The 20,473-nt window shown below is 38.4% G+C and overlaps 1 long non-coding RNA gene across 1 annotated transcript in view; it reads left to right on the top strand.

The window, feature by feature from the left end:
• Nucleotides 1-17,261, top strand: part of LOC306666877 — a 70,471-nt gene extending 53,210 nt beyond the window's left edge. Inside the window, exons 3-4 of the long non-coding RNA XR_013765423.1 lie at nt 14,440-14,686; nt 16,888-17,261. This is a non-coding gene — a long non-coding RNA (uncharacterized lncRNA). The remainder of the gene's footprint in view (nt 1-14,439; nt 14,687-16,887) is intronic.
• The last annotated feature ends 3,212 nt before the right edge of the window (nt 17,262-20,473 follow it).

The raw sequence follows: 20,473 nt of genomic DNA, 5'->3' as shown, positions 1-20,473 counted from the left end.
GAAGATCTTTCCATCTTCTAAGGTGTTCTTTAATTTCTTTCTTTAGTGTTGTATAGTTCTCATTGTAGAGGTCTTTCACCTCTTTTGTGAGATTGATTCCCAAGTATTTTATTTTTTTCGAGGCTATTGTGAATGGGGTAGTTTTCCTAATTTCTCTTTCTGAAGATTCATCACTTATGTATAAAAATGCGTTGGATTTATGGGCATTGATCTTGTAACCTGCTACTTTACTGAAATCACTTATGAGTTCTAAGAGTTTTCTGGTGGAATTTCCAGGTTCCTCTAAATATATAATCATGTCATCAGGGAACAGGGATAGTTTGAGTTCTTCTTTTCCAATTCGTATCCCTTTAATTTCTTTGGTTTGTCTAATTGCTCTGGCCAGAGTCTCAAGAACGATGTTGAATAGAAGTGGTGAAAGAGGGCATCCCTGCCTTGTTCCAGTTTTTAGGGGGAATGCTTTCAGTTTTTCACCATTTAGAATGATATTAGCCATGGGCTTAGCATAAATGGCCTTTATAATGTTAAGGAATGTTCCCACTATCCCTATTTTTTCTAGTGTTTTGAGCATGAAGGGGTGCTGTATTTTATCAAATGCTTTTTCTGCATCTATTGAAATAATCATGTGATTCTTGACTTTAAGTCTATTAATATGGTGAATTACGTTTATTGATTTCCTGATGTTGAACCAACCTTGCATCCCTGGGATGAAACCCACTTGATCATGGTGCACTATCTTTTTAATATGTTTTTGTATGCGATTTGCTAAAATTTTGTTGAGAATTTTTGCGTCGATGTTCATTAAGGATATTGGTCTGAAATCTTCTTTCCTTGATGAGTCTCTGTCTGGTTTAGGTATCAGTGTGATATTGGCTTCATAGAATGAGTTTGGGAGGGTTCCCTCCTCTTCTATTTTATGGAATACTTTGAGAAGTATTGGAATGAGCTCTTCTTTAAAGGTTTTGTAGAACTCGGCTGAGAACCCATCTGGTCCTGGACTTTTCTTTGTTGGTAGGCTTTTGATGACTTCTTCTATTTCAGTACTTGAAATTGGTCTATTTAAATTGTTTATGTCCTCCTCGTTCAGTTTAGGCAATTCATATGTCTCTAGAAACCTGTTGATGTCTTCGAAATTTTCTATTTTGTTGGAGTATAGATTTTCAAAATAGCTTCTAATTATGTTTTGTATTTCAATCCTGTCTGTTGTGATATTTCCTTGTTCATTCCGAATTTTAGTGATTTGGGTTTTCTCTCGTCTTCTCTTTGTTAGTGTGGCTAAAGGTTTATCAATTTTGTTTATTTTTTCGAAGAACCAACTATTTATTTTGTCAATTTTTTGTATTGTTTCTTTTGTTTCCATTTCATTGATTTCAGCTCTGAGTTTAACAATTTCCTGTCTTCTACTACTTTTGGTGCTGTTCTGTTCTTCTTTTTCTAGGGCTTTGAGCTGTAGTGTTAGGTTGTTTATTTGTTGAATTTTACTTCTTTTATTAAATGCGCTCCATGAAATAAATTTCCCTCTAAGTACTGCTTTCATAGTGTCCCAGAGATTTTGATATGATGTTTCTTTGTTCTCATTTACCTCTAAGAATTTTTTAATTTCCTTCCTAATATCTTCTGTTATCCATTCATCATATAATAGCATATTGTTTAATCTCCAGATGTTGGAATAGTTTCTGTGTTTTACTCTTTCATTTATTTCTAACTTCAATCCATTATGATCTGATAGAATACATGGTAGTGTCTCTATCTTCTTGTATTTGCTAACATTAGCTTTGTGGCATAATATATGGTCTATTTTAGAGAAGGATCCATGTGCTGCTGAGAAGAAAGTGTATTCACTCTTGGTTGGATGGTATATTCTATAAATGTCCGTTAAGTCTAAATTATTGATTGTGTTATTGAGATCTATGGTTTCTTTGTTCAATTTTTGTCTGGAAGATCTGTCCAGTGGTGAGAGAGGCGTGTTAAAATCACCTAGTATTATTGTGTTGTGGTCTATTTGGTTTCTGAAATTGAGAAGGATTTGTTTGACATACATAGATGAGCCACTGTTTGGGGCATAGATGTTTATGATTGTTATATCTTGCTGATTTATGCTTCCCTTAAGCAGTATGAAATGACCTTCTTTATCCCTTCTGACTAACTTTGGCTTGAAGTCCACATTATCGGAAATGAGGATGGATACTCCAGCTTTTTTGCTGAGTCCATGTGCATGGTATGTTTTTCCCCATCCTTTCACCTTTAGTCTATGGGTATCTTTTTCTATGAGGTGAGTCTCTTGCAGGCAACATATTGTTGGATCTTTCTTTTTAATCCAGTCTGCCAGTCTATGTCTTTTGATTGATGAATTCAGGCCATTAACATTCAGGGTTATTATAGAGAAATGATTTGGTTTCCCGGTCATTTGGTTCATTTTTAAAATTTTGTTTATTTATTTGTTTGACACAACTTGTTTCCTCCTTTATTTGACAATTCCTTTAGGATAATTCCTCCCTTTGCTGATTTCCTTCTTTGTTTTTCATCTCTTCCTCATGGAATATTTTGTTGAGAATGTTCTGTAATGCTGGCTTTCTTTTTGTAAATTCTTTTAGCTTTTGTTTATCATGGAAGGATTTTATTTCATCGTCAAATCTGAAGGTAAGTTTTGCTGGGTATAAGATTCTTGGTTGGCATCCATTTTCTTTCAGGGCTTGAAAAACGTTGTTCCAGGCCCTTCTAGCTTTTAGGGTCTGGATTGAAAAATCTGCTGATATGCGTATTGGTTTCCCCCTGAATGTAATTTGGTTCTTTTCTCTCACAGCCTTTAAAATTCTGTCTTTATTTTGTATGTTAGGTATTTTCATTATAATGTGCCTTGGTGTGGGTCTGTTGTAATTTTGTGTATTTGGAGTCCTATAAGCCTCTTGAACTTGATTTTCCATTTCATTCTTCAGATTTGGGAAATTTTCTGATATTATTTCATTGAATAAATTGTTCATTCCTTTGGCTTGTTTCTCTAGGCCTTCCTCAATCCCAATAATTCTTAAATTTGGCCTTTTCATGATATCCCATAGTTCTTGTAGATTCTGTTCATGATTTCTTACCATCTTCTCTGTTTGTTCAACTTTGTTTTCAAGGTTAAATATTTTGTCTTCAATGTCTGAGGTTCTGTCTTCCAGGTGTTCTATCCTATTGGATATGCTTTCTATGGAGTTCTTAATTTGGTTTATTGTTTCCTTCATGTCAAGGATTTCTGTTTGGTTTTTTTTCAATATCTCTAACTCTTTATTGAAATGATCTTTTGCTTCCTGTATTTGCTCTTTTAACTGTCGATTGGTGCGATCATTCAATGCTTGCATTTGCTCTTTCATCTCGTCGTTTGCTTCTCTGATCATTTTAATTATGTACATTCTGAACTCCTTTTCTGTCATTTCTTCTGCCATGCTGTCATTGGGTTTTATTGATGTAACATCTAGATTTGTTTGCAGCATTTTCTTTCCTTGTTTTCTCATATTGTTCAGGTATCAGTGGACCGCTGAGATATTGCAGATTTCCTCTATTGACTTACAATGTCCCTGAAGATTTCTATATATATCCCCCCTTAGCCTTCAGTAAGCTGAAGTCTTGGAGGAAGTTGATAATGTGGTGCAACACAAGGAAGCTTCCTCTCTAGGAGTGGTGGCCTTCAGGTGGGGTATAATCCCTGCTAGTGGGCAGAGGTGCCTCCACTTGTTAACCAATGGTCATCCAAAGGGGACCTAGGCTGCGGGCTGAGGCAAGGCCTGTTTGGGCCTGAGTCTCTGGTTTTACCGTCCTTGTGGGGAAACCTCACCCAGCAGGGAAGACTCACCCGGTGGGGAGGTCTCGCTGGTCAGTTCCCTCCTAGAGGTTCCCGTCAATTTACAGCTACCGCCTGGGCTGGGCTGCCTTCCTCTGCAAAGTTCCCAGGGGCCCGGCCCTACCTCCTGGGCCTGGGAGCCTCACCCTTCGCAGATGAATCTCCTTAGGCTGTCCCTCCTCAGAGAATTTGCCCACAGGCCTGGAACCTTCGCTCCGCCCTAAGCCTGTCTCTGTGCGGCTCTTCCACCCAGAAGCCTCCTAGATCCTGGGACCCTGCTCTGCACCTAATCGCCTGGCTGTGTGGTCCCTCCTGTGAGCAGCCACCTGTGGCCCCGAACAATCGCTCTGAGTCCCAGAGACCCACCACAGGCCTCTTCCTCCAGACAGCCGCCCAGTATTCCGGTGCCGTCACTAGGAGTCCAAGAAACTCACTTCGTGCCTCCTCCTCCCACCAACCACCCGTAGCCCGGGGCAATCAATCACTCCAAGTCGAAGTGACCCTCCCCGTTCCTCCTCCTTCTCCAGATAACCCCCCGGGTGTTCAGGAGCAGTCCCTCTGAGTGGCTCTGAATCCACGTGACCCGCTTCACGGGTCCTCTGGGCAACCGCCCGGAGCTCTGGTGCGGCCACTCAAGACCAAGCATCCCACCACGCTTCTCCTCCAGGCAGCCCCCCTGTGTTCAGGAGCTGTCACTTTAAGACCAAACAACTCACCACTCGCCTTCTCCTCTGAGCAGCCGCCTGGAGCACTAATGCAGTCACTGCGAGTCCAAAGGACCCGCCACGCTCCTCCTCCTCCTCCTCCTACTCCTCTGGGCAGTCCCCGGGGTTCAGAAGTGGTCAGCGTCCAAACAGCTCGCCATGCAGCCCCTTCTCTGGCAACCGCCTGTAGCTCTGGTGCAGTCACCCGAATCCAAGCGGCTGCGCTCCTCTTCCTCCTCGTCGTCCTCAGGGCAGGCCCCGGGGTTCAGAAACGTCGTTCTGATTCCAAACAGCTCGCCGTGCGGCTTCTCCTCTGGCAACCGCCTGTAGCTCTCTATTAACCCCACTTGAGCGATCAGTGATGCTTTAATTAAGCAGCGGAGTTGATCAGTCAGTCATCAGAGGGCTTATTGTCAGGGGAGAAAATGGTGGGGAGGGGAGAAAATGGTGGGGGCCAGAAATTGCCTTTATCAGAGCCAGGTAAAATGGCACAGGAGCTGTAATCCCAGCTACTTGATAGGCTGAGGTGGGAGAATCAAGAGTTTGAGTCCAGTGTGGACAAAGAAAGGGAAGAAGAGAGGAAGAGAGAGAGAAAAAGAGTGAACAAAAAGGGACTGCAAAGAAAAAAAAAAAAAAAGAATGGAGGAAGGAAGGACTGTACACAGGGAAAACAGGGTGGGAGGGGTGGGGGAAAGGGGAAAAATGGCAGAATGAATTAAACAACATCACCCTATGTAAATTTATGATTACACAAATGGTATGCCTTTATCCATGTACAAACAGAGAAAGAACATGTATCCCATTTGTTTTCCATAAAATAAATTAAAATGTAAAAAAAAAACAAAAAAGGGACTGAACTTGTGCTTTCACAAGGAACCCACTCTCACATAATAGCATTAATCCATTCATAAGGGTGATGCTCCCCATGACCTGAATCTCTCGTTAGGCTTCACTTTCTAATATCACCACACTGGGAATCAAGTTTCCTACACATTAACTTTGGGCAACACATTCAAACGCAGAAAAAGTGTAGACTAAAATTTAATGTAATGTCATGGTGTCAAAAATCAATTTTAAAACAAAGAGATCTGGGTAGAGTGGTAGAGTACTTGCTCAACATGTACAAGGCCCTGGGTTTGGTCCCCAGCACTGCAGAAACAAAAAAGTAAATGAAAAAGAAACAGACACAACAATAATGAAAGAAAGAACAAGTAAATAAAAATGAAAAATAAAAAGAAACAGATTTGCTTTTATGTTCTCATATATGAGTTCATATATTTGCATTTGCCCTTAAAAAGTAATATAGTATAAAAATAACAAAAGAGTAATTAAGTTAATTTTAGCTATTTTACTTTATTGTGGTGCTGTGAATGGAACCCGGGTCTCATGAGGCTAGGCACCCACTCTACAGCTGAGGTACCCACCCAGCACACTATTTTATTTCTATTTCTAACTGCTATAAGAGAATAAGATTTCGATTGCTAATTTGAAACACTTCTCTGTGATTAACACACAGATTTTACTCCCAGTAAATAAAAGGTCATACTGTGTTTGTGTGTTTGTTTGCTTATTGTCGTGGTAGGGATATAGCACTTGCCTACCATGGGCAAGGCCCTGGGTTTGATCCCCAGCATCACGCCCACACACAAAATGTATATAAATTGCATTTTTAAAGAAAAATCAAGAGTTTCAAATGGAATTCTAGCAAGGTCTTCAACATAATTACTTTTCAATATATATTATACAGCTATTTGTGCTCCCTCAACAATTGGGAAACACTTGTCTTGGAACCCATGGTCACATAAAGACACATTCTCTAGCCTTATCTTAAAAATAAAATGAATTAATAAGAAATAATTCAAAGAACTGATGATTTTAATCTGTAAGTTTTTTTTTGTTTGTTTTTTGTTTTTTTTACTTTAAAACAAACTTGTTTTGGGGATCTCATATCAACATTTCTCAATTGTGTTCATTTATTGTGGTGCAAAAGATTGAACCCAGAGCCTGGCATATGCTAGCCATGTGCTCTTCCACTTAACTCAGCCCCAGCCCCAGTATCTCAATTTAATACTTACCCAGTGCATTTTAAGTAATTAATAAATACCTGTTAAGTTATTAGGGATATGACTCAGTAATAGAGTACTTGACTAGCATGTGTGAGGCCGTAAGTTTGATCCCTAGTGCAGCAAAAGGAAGGGGAAAAAAAGTTTGTTCAATGAATGAAAGGCTTAATTAACCAATTAGACATGAATTAAGCCATTAATTCATGAAAAAGATCATATCTAAACCTAAGCATATTCTGGTAGATGGGGAAGACTAACAAAGTTCAGAAGATAAATAACCATATCATTTTTAAACTACCTGACCTTTTGGAACAAACAATAAAAGTTAGGAATTTTCTGTTCTGTCCCTCTGGGCACCCAACAGTGACTGCAATCCTGCATTTGTCTGTTTAATATTACAGCTCTTCAGTTTTATTGTGGAATGACTATGAACAAGCATAAGGTTCAACATCCGGTCATTAGATAGACCTGTCACACCACTATCCCCTGAATCACTGAGCAACATTTTCCTCTCTGCTCTCTCAGTTCCTGTGGGGAGACCTACTCTGAACTGTGGAACTTGATAGGGGTGAAGGAAAATTCAGTGACTGATATTTTATGTCCAAGAATTTTCAGAAACTAGATGACTTCTGGTTTGGGATGGTGGTTTTTGTTTTTCTTTGTTGCTTCTCTTCTTTATTTAAGACTTAGAACTTTAGAGAGTTCACTGCACAATGGAAGATGAAGAACAGAAACATGTTTGACTGGAATAGTGTCCTTTACCATTGGTGATGCCACACCTTAGTTGCTAAAGACACTACTGCTGGGAAATGGTGACAACTCCCCATCTCACACTCCAGCTTTCAGCCCTGTCAAGTTAAGCAATACACTTCTTCACACTGGAAGCCTGAACTTAAAGAGTTACAACTAACTTTTATGTAGGTCAGGAAGGTGCTTGAAAAGGAAAATAAGTGAGTTCAAGGAGAAAGGACTCACTCCTTTCCATACAACTCCTTGGGTATAATATAGTTCTGAGTAAATAAAGTAAATACATCAATACCAGGCCATTTTAAACAAAGCTAAACTAAGTTACTGCCACTTCGTTGACATAATTGCTTTCTTTTTTTTTTTTTTTTTTTTTTTTAAATAGCATTTATTTTTTAAATGTTAATGTGTGCATTACAGGAAAAACAAAAACACAAGCAAAGAACAAAGTCATCCAGTCACAAGCAGCTTAGTTGGACGTATCCCTCCAGGTCGTGCATGTACATACACAATATCCCATTTTGTGATTGAGATTGTAGTGTGTATCATGCTTTTCCACACATCATGAATATTCACCAATTCAAAATCCCAAAGCTACATGAGTATTTTTGATAACCAAGAATACACTATACCAACTCAATCTGTTATCCTTTCTTGGGGACACATAATTGCTTTCTTTAAAAAAGAAAAACGAGTGCTGGGGTTGTGGCTCAGTGATAAAGCATTTGCCTAGGATGTGTGAGGCACTGGGTTTGATTCTCAGCACCACATATAAATAATGAATAAAATAATGGTCCATCAACATCTAAGAAATATTTTAAAAATGAGGGCTGGGGCTATAACTCAGTGGCAAAGCACTTGCCTAGTACATGTGAAGCACTGAGTTCAATCCTTAGCATCACATAAAAATAAACAAATAAAATAAAGGCATTCTATCCCTCCTTACAACTGCCAAAAAAAAAAAAAAAAAAAAAAAAAGAAAGAAAGAAAGAAAGAAAGAAAGAAAGAAAGAAAAAAGGAAAGGAAAGAAAAATAAGCTTTAAAATGTCCACTGGAAGCCAGGTGTAGTGGTGCATGCCTGTAATCCCAGCTGCTGAAGCAGGAGGATCACGAATTCAAAGCCAGCCTCGGCAACTTAGCGAGGCTTTAAGCAACTTAGCAATAACCTGTCTCAAAGTAAAAAGTAAAAAAGAGCTGGGATGTTGCTCAATGGTTAAGGGCCCCTGGGTTCAATCACTCATAACAAATAAATAAAATAAAATAAAATATCTATTGGAGGACTGTGGATATAACTCAGTAGTACAGTGCTTCCAGACTATACTTGAGACCCTGGGATCAACCCTCAGTGCTGAAGGAAAAAAAAAGAAGAGGAGAAAAAGGAAATAAACAAGAAATCTATTGGCTATTAATTAAGGTAGTAGTTAGATAAACTGATGATCTCCTTAAATATAATTTTTCTTAGAAAATGCTTATATTCTTTCTAAGGCTTAGTAAAAGTAAAGTGAAATATGAAATAGGCTGTAGAAATATCACAGTGAATGGAAAAAGTTTTCACTCTGGGTGTGAAACTAAGTAAACAAATGTTATGACTTCACTATTCAAAGTAGATAAGAATTAAATAGCCATACATAAACTCATAAGATATTCTAATTTTTAATTACCCAAGACAGAAACAACTTATTCGCTTTCATCCAAAATGATTTACATTTTTTATCTACCATTCTTTTGTAAGTATTTAATTGTACACAGTGTGACTGACATAAATAAATGTATGTTTTTATGTCAGAATTGAATTAAAAGTCATTTTTTTAAAGAATTGCTTTGGGCACATGCACAAGGCCCTGGGCTTAATCCCCAGCACACACACACACACACACACACACACACACACACACACACACACACACACAAACTGCTTTAAAAGTGTGTGTGTTGTGATATGAACAGATACCAAAGGGTTCATAATTATCTTACATATGCCCATTTTAAAAACTCATCTACTTTACCACTGATAACAATGTTAACATTAATCTCCTCTTTACATTTTTGAAATTCTTACATTCTATGGAATAAAATTCATTAATTGAGTTTATATTGGAATGCATAAATTCCTGGTGCCATTGCATTTTATGTAAACTCCTTTGAAGGGATCTAGGTCTTTGAGTTCAAATTATCAAGCAAAAGAATCTGACTGGATTAGGTGTTCTGACCAATCCTGTCAGCTGTGGCTAGGAAGCAAGGTCTAAAAGTAGTAGGGCTGTCCCTTCTATGGACTCGGGAGGGCGGATTCTCCAAGAAAGAAATGTGAATAGAGATAAAAGATCTAGCATATCAAGTTCTCAGGTACCAGATAGGTTAAATTAGACTTTCTGAGTGGGTCTTTCTCAATCTTTATTATTTTCAAGTTGAAGGTTAAGGATCTGGAGGAAGAAAGTTCAAATCATTATATGATTTATAATCACTGTAAAACAAGGCAGGATTTTTGGTGTGTATGCGGCAAGTATATCTGAATCTATTAAAAAATGGACGTGCTAAGGCTCCTTGGTCCACATTTACCAAGATGTCAAGGTCTCTGGTTTCCAGAATGAGTGGGAGCTTTGAGTGATCAACTAAAACCTGTCACCAGATACCAGAATAGCTTTTGTTCTTCAGTTCCACATAAGGGTTCTCTGAGATAACACATTGATAATGAAAGTTTATTGCTCCAGTTATTAGCTTTCTCAAATAAGAACCACATAGGAGAATGACCCAGTATTAGAACTTAAACAATTCTTTAACCTGTGTGATTGAAAAAACAATGACTATTAGGCTGAGGATGTATCTCAGTAGTAGAGCCCTTGCCTAGTGTGCATGAGGACCTAAGTTCAATATCTAACATCCCAAAAAGGATGAAAAAAAAAAAAAAAAAAACTAGACAATCACATTTTACTTCTGATTTTTGAAACCTGTTGCTTCTATTGTTGCTGTGACAACTTGCATACCTTCCCATGTATATTGAGCTTATCACAGTGCCTAGCAAAAACTGTAGATACTGCCCACAGCCAGGTATAGAGTTATCAGTTAAAATAATCAGGCACACACCTGTAATCCCAGCAACTGGGGAGGCTGAGGCAGGAGGATCTCAAATACAAAGCCAGCCTCAGCCCACTTAGCAAGGCCCTGAGCAGCTTAGTGAGACCCCATCTCAAAATGAAAAATAAAAGTGGTTGAAGATGTAGCTCAGTGGTTAAGCATCCCTTGGTTCAATCCCCAGTACCAAAAAAATATAATCAGACTAGAGGTATGGTTCAGTGGTAGAGCTCTTGCCTACCAGGTGCCAGGGCCTGGGCTGGAGTCCCAGCACCTCCAAAAACACAACACAACACAACACAAAACAAAACAAAAAACAACGTTAGTCCATTATCTTTAAGATTTTAATGTTGCTATTCAAAGGTCCCATATATTATGACCTTTTTTCCCTTCTCTCTCTCTCACTCTCACTCTCCTTCTCACTCTCACTCTTTCTCTCTGGAAGCTTTTAAAATCTTTATCCCAAAGTGTTCTGGAAGTTCACAATTATGTAATTTGGTGTGGGTCCTCCCCCATTCATTGTCCAGGGCACTAGTTGAGCCCTTTCAATCGAGAAATCCATGTTCTTCTGTTCTGAAATTTTTCATGTACTATTCCTTGATGATTACCTTCTCTTTTCTTTCTTAAAATTCTTAATACTTGGATATGGGGGCTCCTTCGACTGACTGATTATTCAATCATTTCTCTCCTGTTTTTATCTCTGACTTATCCTACATTCTCATACTTCTTCAAATCTTTCTGCCACTTTTTTTTTCTATTTCTCCCACTTTTTTTTAAACCGTAGCTAACTTATCTTTAATTTCCAAGCACTCCTTTTTTGTTCTTTGAGTGCTCCTTGTTTATAGCATTGTTTTTATTTTCTTTTGTTTTCATGGGTAGTGTTTTCTCTTATCCTTGCAGAGTTTCATTATTACTATTTTATGCCTGAGACATTTGCTTTCACTTCCTGCATTATTTCTGTTTCCTCTGGTTTCCTTTTTTCTTATCTATTTTGATTTCTTTCTCTTTAATGTCGAGGGCTTTCTTCAAATATCTAATACTGCTTATTAGTATTTAAACTCAAAGCATCACAAAACAGATAAAACTTCTGGACTTTCAGTCCTCACCATAGGAAATCCAAGGTACGTTCTTGTTGTTGTTTTGTTTTTTATTGGAATAAGCCTCAAATGTGGATGTAGGACTTTGGAGCTACTGTTTCTACAGAGTAGAAGCCTCCCAACTCTTGATCTGAGCCTGCTTTCTGAAACTAGATCTAAGACTTGGAAGGTAGGGTAAAAAGGGCTGGTTTTCCATAGTAATTTATAAGTTAAATATTCTAAAAAACTTACTTCTCGTAATGCTTGACTTAAAAACTTACCATAGGGCTGTGGTTGTAGTTCAGTGGTAAAGTGCTTGCCAATGGGTTTGATCCTCCACACCACATAAAAATAAATTAATTAATTAATTAAAGGTATTGCATTCATCCCCAATTTAAAAAATTTTTTAAAAAACCAAAGAAGCAAACTTAATAAGCAGCCAGGCACAGTGACCCATGCCTGTAATCCCAGCAACTCAGGAGGCTGAGACAGGAGGATTGCAAATTCAAGGCCTGCTTAGCAATTTGCAAGGCCCTAAGCAACTTAGTAAGCCCCTGTCTCAAAATAAAAAATGACCTGGGGATGTGACTCAGTGGTAAAGCATCCGTGGGTTAAATCCCCAGTACCCTGCAACAACAAAAAAAAAGAAACAGGAAAAACTTACCATTAGCAATGGGCTAATAACTGAATTTCTATAAACAGCTGTCCTCAGAAAACACAGGCTTTTAAATTTCAGTTTAAAATTTTTTCGAGAGTGACTGACCTAATCCTAACCTACTGATTAAAAAATCTACTGGTAGCATAGGAAGATTAGGGAAGTGTTGGGAGTTTGGGACTTCAAGCTATAAAAGATTATTTAGAAATAGCAGTAAAGAAATAATAATTCTGGGCTGGGGTTGTAGCTCAGTGGTAGAATGCTTGCCCGCATGTGTGAGGCACTGGGCTTGATCCTCTGCACCACATAAAAATAAAATAACATAAAATATTGTATCCATCTACAACTAAAAATATTTAAAAACAAATAACAGTTCTGCCTATTATTATATTGTGTGCATGTATGAACATGTAACAACAAATCCCATCATTATGTACAAGTATAACACACCACTAAAAATGTGGAAAGAAGAAATAACAGTTCTGAAAACTGGAAATGTAGCTCAGTATTTGCTTAGCACATGTGAGGCTCTGAGTTCAATCCCCAGCACTACCAGAAAAAGGAAAGAGAGAGAGAGAGAGAGAGAGGGAGAGCACTCATAAATACTGGGGAATCAAAGTGCATTCTACTCTCATGTATAACTAAAACAAATAAAAATTTTAAAAACATTAGTGGGGGAAAAGTGCAAAAGAAAAAAGAATATTAAAAACCTTCAAAGGGACTCTTTGTTTAAATAGTTTAAAACTGAAACTATGATCTGTAAATGGTGGTGCATGCCTATAATCCCAACTACTGGAGAGACTGAGTCAGGAGAGTCACAACTGAAGGCCAGACTCAGCAACTTAGCAAAATAAAATAAAAATAAAAATAAAAAATAAAAAGGACTTGAGATGTGGCTCAGTGGTAAAGTGCCCCTGGGTTCAATCATCGGTGCCATTGAAAAAAAAAAGAAGAAAAAAAAAAGCATTCATGAACCACATAAAATTTGCAAATAGCACATCACCAATTCTTTGCTTATTGAACATTTAGTTACTGATAAAATGAGTAAGAAAATTATGTTAGCATATTTTGCTAGGACAAATTGTTTATAAATGACTTTGTCCATTTCCATTAAGTTCATTGTCTAGCTTTTATTTCTTTTGTCTGCTGTTAAATATTTAATTCACCATCACAAAGTTTATGATATTTTGAGCCTCTCAATCTCTCATATTAGTTTCACTTCCATTTCTTATCCTTCATCTTATAAGCTAAAATACTATACAGAACATTAAGGAGAGTCATTCCAAATAAAACTGCATTCTCACTTTTGGCATTATCTCCTCTCATTCATATTTGTCACACCAAAGAAGTCAAACAGCTTTGGGGATAGATTATATCTGGGCACTTTTGTTTCACAATTTTATGTAAAATACCTCAGGCATTACAGTGTTGTTCCTTTCTTCATTAGTTTCCCTTTTATTACTTCTGTACTTTGCAGTTATACTGCCATATTTTTATGGTGTTGTGCACTTGCCAAAACACTTTTCTCAGTGAAGTCCCAAATAGCCTTGAGTACTAGAACTCACATTTACATTGGAAAAAAACATATTTTCAATGCCAACAATGTGACAGATTTATGACAACTAGTAGTTTGCTAGTAAATAAGCCCTGACTGTAGAGTTTGACAGTTTCATTGAAGTAAATGTTTCCACCATGATCTCTTTCATGCCACCAATATGACATTGACTGACTGAAAATTTCTGAAAATGTAACAATCAACTTTTATATAAGGAAGAAGCCAGCTCCAGGACTTAATCAATTTAAATTCAATCTAAAAGTATATGAAGGGTGGAGTATAGCTCAATGGTAGAACACTTGCCTGGCATGCATGAGGACCTGAGTTCTATACTCCACACTGAAAAAAATAAATAAAAGTACATGAAAAATCACATATGTGTCTTGTTTTGAGATTGAGGATATCAAAATAAAAGACATGGAAATTTCAACTTAAATGATATATTAAACCAACAATGCAGCTACTTGGTGATGAATTATGTGGTCTGAATGGCAAATGCTTTCAGAGTTCTCAGAAAGTATTGGGTGTGATCAGTAGGTTCCAGGATGACCCTTCTTGATCTTTGAGTCCTAGTCATCATGACCTGTGCAAACCACTCTCCTTTGATGTAATTTGCTCCTAATCTGCTTAACCAAAAGATTATGTCAGGGGTGAAAATGTGGGGAACTGCCATTTCTGTGATTATGTTATATTAGAGTGTAACTTCTGTCATATTAGCAAACTCTGTTTTTTTTTTTAATTTTTTTTTTTTAGTTGTCAATGGACATTTATGTATATGTGGTGCTGAGAATTGAACCCAGTACCTCACACACGTTAGGTAAGCACTCTACCACTGAGCCACAACCCCAGCCCTCTTTCTGGTTTTGATGAAGCAAGTTGCCATGCTGGGAGCAGACGAATGGAGAGGCCCATATGGTAAGGAATTGAGACCCACCATCCAACAGCAAGAAACTGAATCCTGCCAACAATCATGTGAGTTTGGAAGCAGATTCTTTCCCAGGTGAATCTTGAAACTACAGTAAGGACTGTGTTATGGACTGAATGTTTTGTGATCCCCCCAATTCATATGTTGAAATCGTACTCCCAATGTGATGGTATTATGTTGGGGTACTGGATGTAATTAGGTTAAAAGGGAAGAATCTTCCTGAATAGGACCAGTATTCTTACAAAAGGGACCTCAAAGAGCTCTCTGGATCTCCTTTCTCCATGTGGGGATGCTTGGAAGAGGATTCTCATGGGAACCCAACATACTGGCACACTGGTCTTGAACTTCCAGTATACAGAACTATGAGAAATAAATTTCCATTGTTTACATATTCATGCATGTACACAATGTGACAATATAATTTGGTGAATATTGATCCTCAGTGTTTACCCTTTTGCTCCCCACTTTCTTCCCCCTGGAATTCCTATGTCTTAAGAACCCAGTTTATGGTACTCTATTATAGCAGCTTAAGCTTACTAAAACAAACTGATAACTTAATTGCAGTCCTGTGAAGCAAAAGATCTAGCTAGACCTTGTGGGAACTGCTAACCCACAGAAAGAGTGAGATAGAGTCTGTGTTGTTTTAAGTTACTAGGTTTGTGTAATTTGTTATGAAGCAATAGGTAACTAATAGCATGTGCAGGAGTATTGTTCTAGAGAATGTAATGTGGAATTTTAACTTTTGCTGCTATTAGAAGTTAAGTAAGATTTTGATAGTGGAAGGCATGGAATGGGGGGCTTTGAGAAAAGTTGGCTGACAAGATTAGTTGAAATAGTTGGACATATTAGGAATGTAGTTAAAAATTCATTACTCATTTATTCAATTAATAATGACTGAGTACCAACTTATGCCAACTTTTTTTTGAGTGGTGCTATAGAATATTTAGCAAAAACAAACAAGCATTTCATGTGGCTTAAAAGCAAACTGAAAGCCAGGTACAGTGGCACAACACCTGGAATTCCAGCAACTTGGAAGATTGAGGCAGGAAGATTGCAAGTTCGAGGCCAGCCTGGGCAATTCAGTGAGACTCTCTCTCTGTATTAAAAAAAATAAAAATAAAAAGGACTGGAGATCTAGCTCAATGGTAGAGCACCGCTAATTCCAACAAGTAAATATAAGAGAACAGTAAGAAATATGTAGAGGGTTGGGGATGTAGTTTCAGTGGAATCTGGTAATTCAGTGGTAGAGCACTTGCCTGGCATGTACAAGGCCTCAGGTTCCATCCCCAGCACTCCAAAGATTAAATAATTATGTACAGAATTAAAACAGGATGCTGCTCTAAAGAGTGACTAGCTGACTACTGTAGATTAGGTAGTAAGGAAGAGGTGGGACAGGACTGCAGATTCTCTCCTTCCTTCTCTTTAGAAATAGAATCCTCTAAGTTTTGACTAGGTGACTTGCTACCCAGCTGTCAGATGCATTTCTCAGTCTCTTTTGCAGCTTGAAGCGAACATGAAATGAAATGAACTAGCCTGTTTTTTTATTTTTGTGGTGGTTTTTGTAATGCTAAGGCATCATCTCGGGGCCACATGCACACTAGGCAAACGCTCTACCACTAAGCTACATCCCCACTCTGTCTTAGTCATTTTTTTATAACTGAGACTAGGTAATTTATAAAGAACAGAAATTGATTTCTCACAGTTCTGGAGCCTGGAAAGTCTAAGATTAAGGCACTGGCATCTGGTGAGAGCCTTCTTAATTTGCCCTCACATGGGAGAGGGCAGAAGGGCCAGAGGACCAACTTCTTAAATTGAGCTCCTTTATAAGGCCACCTAATCCCATTCATAAGGGATTCATAAGCCTCCATGGCCTAATAATCTCTTAAACGCCCCACCTCTTAATACTATCACATTGGCAACACCTGAATTTTGGAAGGAACCAATTTTTCCCCCCTTTGGTACTGGGGATTGAACCCAGAGGTGCTTAACCACTGAGCCACATCTCCAGCCCTTTTTTTTTTTTTTTGTATTTTATTAGCGACAGGATCTCGCTGAGTTGCTAAGTGCCTTGCTAAGTTCCTGAGACTGGCTTTGAACTCATGATCCTTCTGCCTCAGTCTCCCACGTGGCTGGAATTACAGGCATTCACCACGGCCCTGGTGGAAGGGACCAATTTTGTTCACAATTAGCATGAACAGAAATGATGGTACAATTTCCAGATCCTGTTTTCATAACGAAATTCTTTTGTCTCCACTCTTATTTTCCTCTTCTTCCAGGCTAGAAAGTGAACAAATGTAAGCAAGCTTCAAGCATAAGAATGAAGATTGCGTCCTATGGGAAGAACAGATTAGAAAAAAAACCTGTTCTCCATATGATCTCTTGGAGCAGAGATTTTCACTCACCCTGAACCACCTGCCTAGCTCAGAACTGTTACGTGTGTGAGAGAGATAAACTTTAATCTTTTTTGAGTTATTGTATTTGGGAATCTCTTTGTTATAATAGCTTAGCCTGTGCCCTACTACCAGAGATGATCTTGCAGAAGAAGGCACATTTGAACTAAGACCTAAATGACAAGAATGAACAAATCATACAAAGAAAAGAAAATGCATTTTCCATAAATAAAAATGACCTTAAAGGAGAAAAGTCAGTATGGCTAAGGCACAAGTGAATGGTGAAGATGATGTTGGAGGAAAGTTAATCAGGACCAGATCACGTAAGGATTTGAAGACTAGGTTAAGAAAGTTTTAAGTATGATGGGAAACCACTGGAAAATTTTACTGCTTGTCATAATTGGGCTTACGTTTTAAAAACATCACTCTGGCTGCTCTGTAGTGAATCAACTGAAGTGGCAAGTTAAAGGCAAAAAGACTATTAAGAAAACTATTGCAATAATCCTGGGGCACTCATTTTAGTGTTCAAACTAGGTGATGGTAAAGTGAAGATAGAAAAGACAAATTCTTCAAATGTCTGAATTTAGATGTATTAACAAGGCTAATGATGGATTGGATGTAGAGGAATGCAAGAAAGAGTGGGATAAAGGTTGCCTTTGGGGTTGAGCAACTACTGTGTAATGAGATGATTATGGTGTGAAGGGGAAACTATCAAGAGGCAAAGTAGAGGCAGTAAAGTCGGCCAGGGAGCTTCAGTTGAAGACAGCTTGGCTTTTGTTTCTCTTGTTTTGTTTTTGTTTTTGTTTGTAGGAAGGAGGCAGATTTTGTTTTGAAAAGGAACAACTCGTTTTAATCATGTTAGTTTCTATATGCTCATTTGGCATTTCAAGTAAGCAAATGTTCAAAAGCATGGACTAGATGAGGAAGGTCATCTAGGGAGAAAGTGTGCATTGAGAAAAGCACAGAGGTGAAGCCAAGAGCACTGCAGCACAGAGAAGAAAATCCAGATGTAGAAGGAAACTCAAAAGGGAAAGATATCATAAGAACCTGGAGAATTGTTTCAGGAAAGAAGATGCAGGGCTGGGGGTAGAGCTCAGTGGCAGAGCTCTTGCCTGGTATTTATGAGACCCTGGTTCCACTTCTACCCAGCCTCCCCACACACAAAAGGAAGGTATGGGTAGTTTTTTTGTTTGTTTGTTTGTTTTTTGTTTTGTTTTTGTTGTTGTTGTAGGGATTGAACCCTTGGGGGTACTTAACCACTGAGTAACATCCCCAGCCCTTTTTATGTTTTATTTTGAGATGAGATCTCACTAAAATTGCTTAGGGTCTCCCTAAATTGCTGAGGCTGGTTTTGAACTCTCAATCCTCCTGCCTCACCCTTTGAGGCACTGGGATTACAGGCATGAGCCATCACGCCTGGCTAAGTACAAGTAATTGTACCACAAGCTACTGAAACTGAATATGCTCAAGAGACTGAAGCAGGAGGATCAAGGATAGCCTGGAAAAATTAGCAGACCTTGTCTCAAAATAAAATTTTAAAAAGAGCTGGGCATGGTGGCACACACCTGTAATCCCAGTGACGAGGGAGGCTGAGGCAGGATGACAGCAAGTTCAAAGCCAGCCAGTGAGGCCCTGAGCAACTCAGCAAGACTTTGTCACTAATAAAATATAAAAAAGGCCCAGGGATGTGGCTCAGTAGTTAAGTGTCCCTGGGTTCAATCCCTGGTACAAAAGAAAAAAAAAAAAAAAAAAAAAAAAAAGGCACGGTGGCAAAGGCCTGTAATCCCAGCACTCTCGAGGCTGAGGCCTGACAGAGGATTGCAAGTTCAAAGCCAGTCTCAGCAATTTAGCTAGGCCCTAAGCAACTCCGAGAGACCTCGTCTCTAATAAAATACAAAAAAGGAAAAACAGGGCTGGGGATATGGCTCAGTGGTAGAGTATTTGTCTAGCTTGGGTGAGACACTTTGTTCCATACCCAGTACCACATGAACACACACGAAAAGACTGAATAAAGTGACAATTGAGACCAACCACCGAACCACTGGGTTTAGCAAGATGTGGACCTTGGTACTGGAAATGGAACCCAGGGGTGCTTACCCATAGAGCTTTTTTGTCAAGTGCTAAGGATAAATATCCATTTGGAGGGTTCGACGAAGCAATGAGGAGGTAGAGATTGCAAGTGTGGACTTGTCTTTTTATCTTTTAGGAAGTTTTACTGTTAAGGGGAGCAGAGAAATTGGGTGACAACTCCAGGGAAAAGTGGAGTCAGGTAAGGAGTTTCTACAAAAGTTAGGTTAGAATGAGGCTGAGGATGTGGCTCAGTTGTAAAGAGTGTACTCTGTATGTGGGAGGTCCTGGGTTCAGTTCCCAGCACACATGTTGGGATTCTAATAGGAATGATTACTAAAAAGAGTACGGGGTCGTGACTTTAGAAGACCTGTGGGATAAAAGTCCTTTAGCAGTCTTATATATACAAACTGCTGCTCAATAAGCATTTTTTTAAAGAGGGGGGGAAGTTCACTCTAACAGAAAGAGGTTGATGAGAAAAGAAGCCAGTTTAGGAATGATGATAAATGTTTTAGACATGTTGAGTTCAGTGAAATATTTAAGTTAAGATTAGCTAACTTAATAATGAGTACAAGAGCTGGGCATGGTTGGCATACCTGCAATCCCAGCAACTCAGGAGGTTGAGACAGGAGGATTGCAAGTTCAACACCAGCCTCAGCAGTTTAGGGAGGCCCTAAGCAATTTAGGAAGACCCTGTCTCAAAATAAAAAATTATAAGAGCTGTAGATGTACCTCAGTGGTAAAGCACCCCTGAGTTTAATCCCCAGTCCCAAAGGAAAAAAGTACAAGGGATTTTGAGCTTCAAGACAATAATGATGCCTAAGAAAAATTATATATTTTACAAAGAACCAATCCAATTCATGGACACCATTTTAAGCTATCCTACATCAAATTAACAAGGATTTACCTTGCCAAGATTCTTGGCACTTTTATATTGACTTAAATTGCATTGGGAAAAAGCATAATAGTAATTGAAAAGCAACTAATTATGAGCAATTATAAGCTAAATTATGTTTATACCACAATTAGTGTTTGAGGTGGTTTAGTAGGCAGATTCATTTCAATAAGCAACCATCAAATAATTGAATAGCTTGTAAAACAGAAATGTTCCTTTTATCTTTATTCCAAGCATAACAACTACATCCTCTTTTAATTATTATTATAATAAAATAAGTAACATTTTATTATCTTTTGTCCCAATCCTCAGTTTGAGTTGGAGGCTTTTAAAAACATGGCACAGGTTTCATGGAGACAAGTACCATCCTGCAGGGTATCTACAGGACAAATTCCCACCGTGCCTTTTTCAGTGGATTTTTCATGCTGACATTCTCTTATTTCACTTTCAGGAAAGTTTTTCTTTACGAATAAAAGGAGAAAGTCACTTTGTCTTGTGACAATGGTAGTT

The sequence above is a fragment of the Sciurus vulgaris genome (genome assembly GCF_902686455.1).
Source record: "Sciurus vulgaris genome assembly, chromosome: 7".
In the NCBI taxonomy this organism is placed as follows: Eukaryota; Metazoa; Chordata; class Mammalia; order Rodentia; family Sciuridae; genus Sciurus; species Sciurus vulgaris.
Note: the sequence above shows the minus strand (reverse complement) of the source record. Positions and strands in the feature narration are given on the sequence as shown.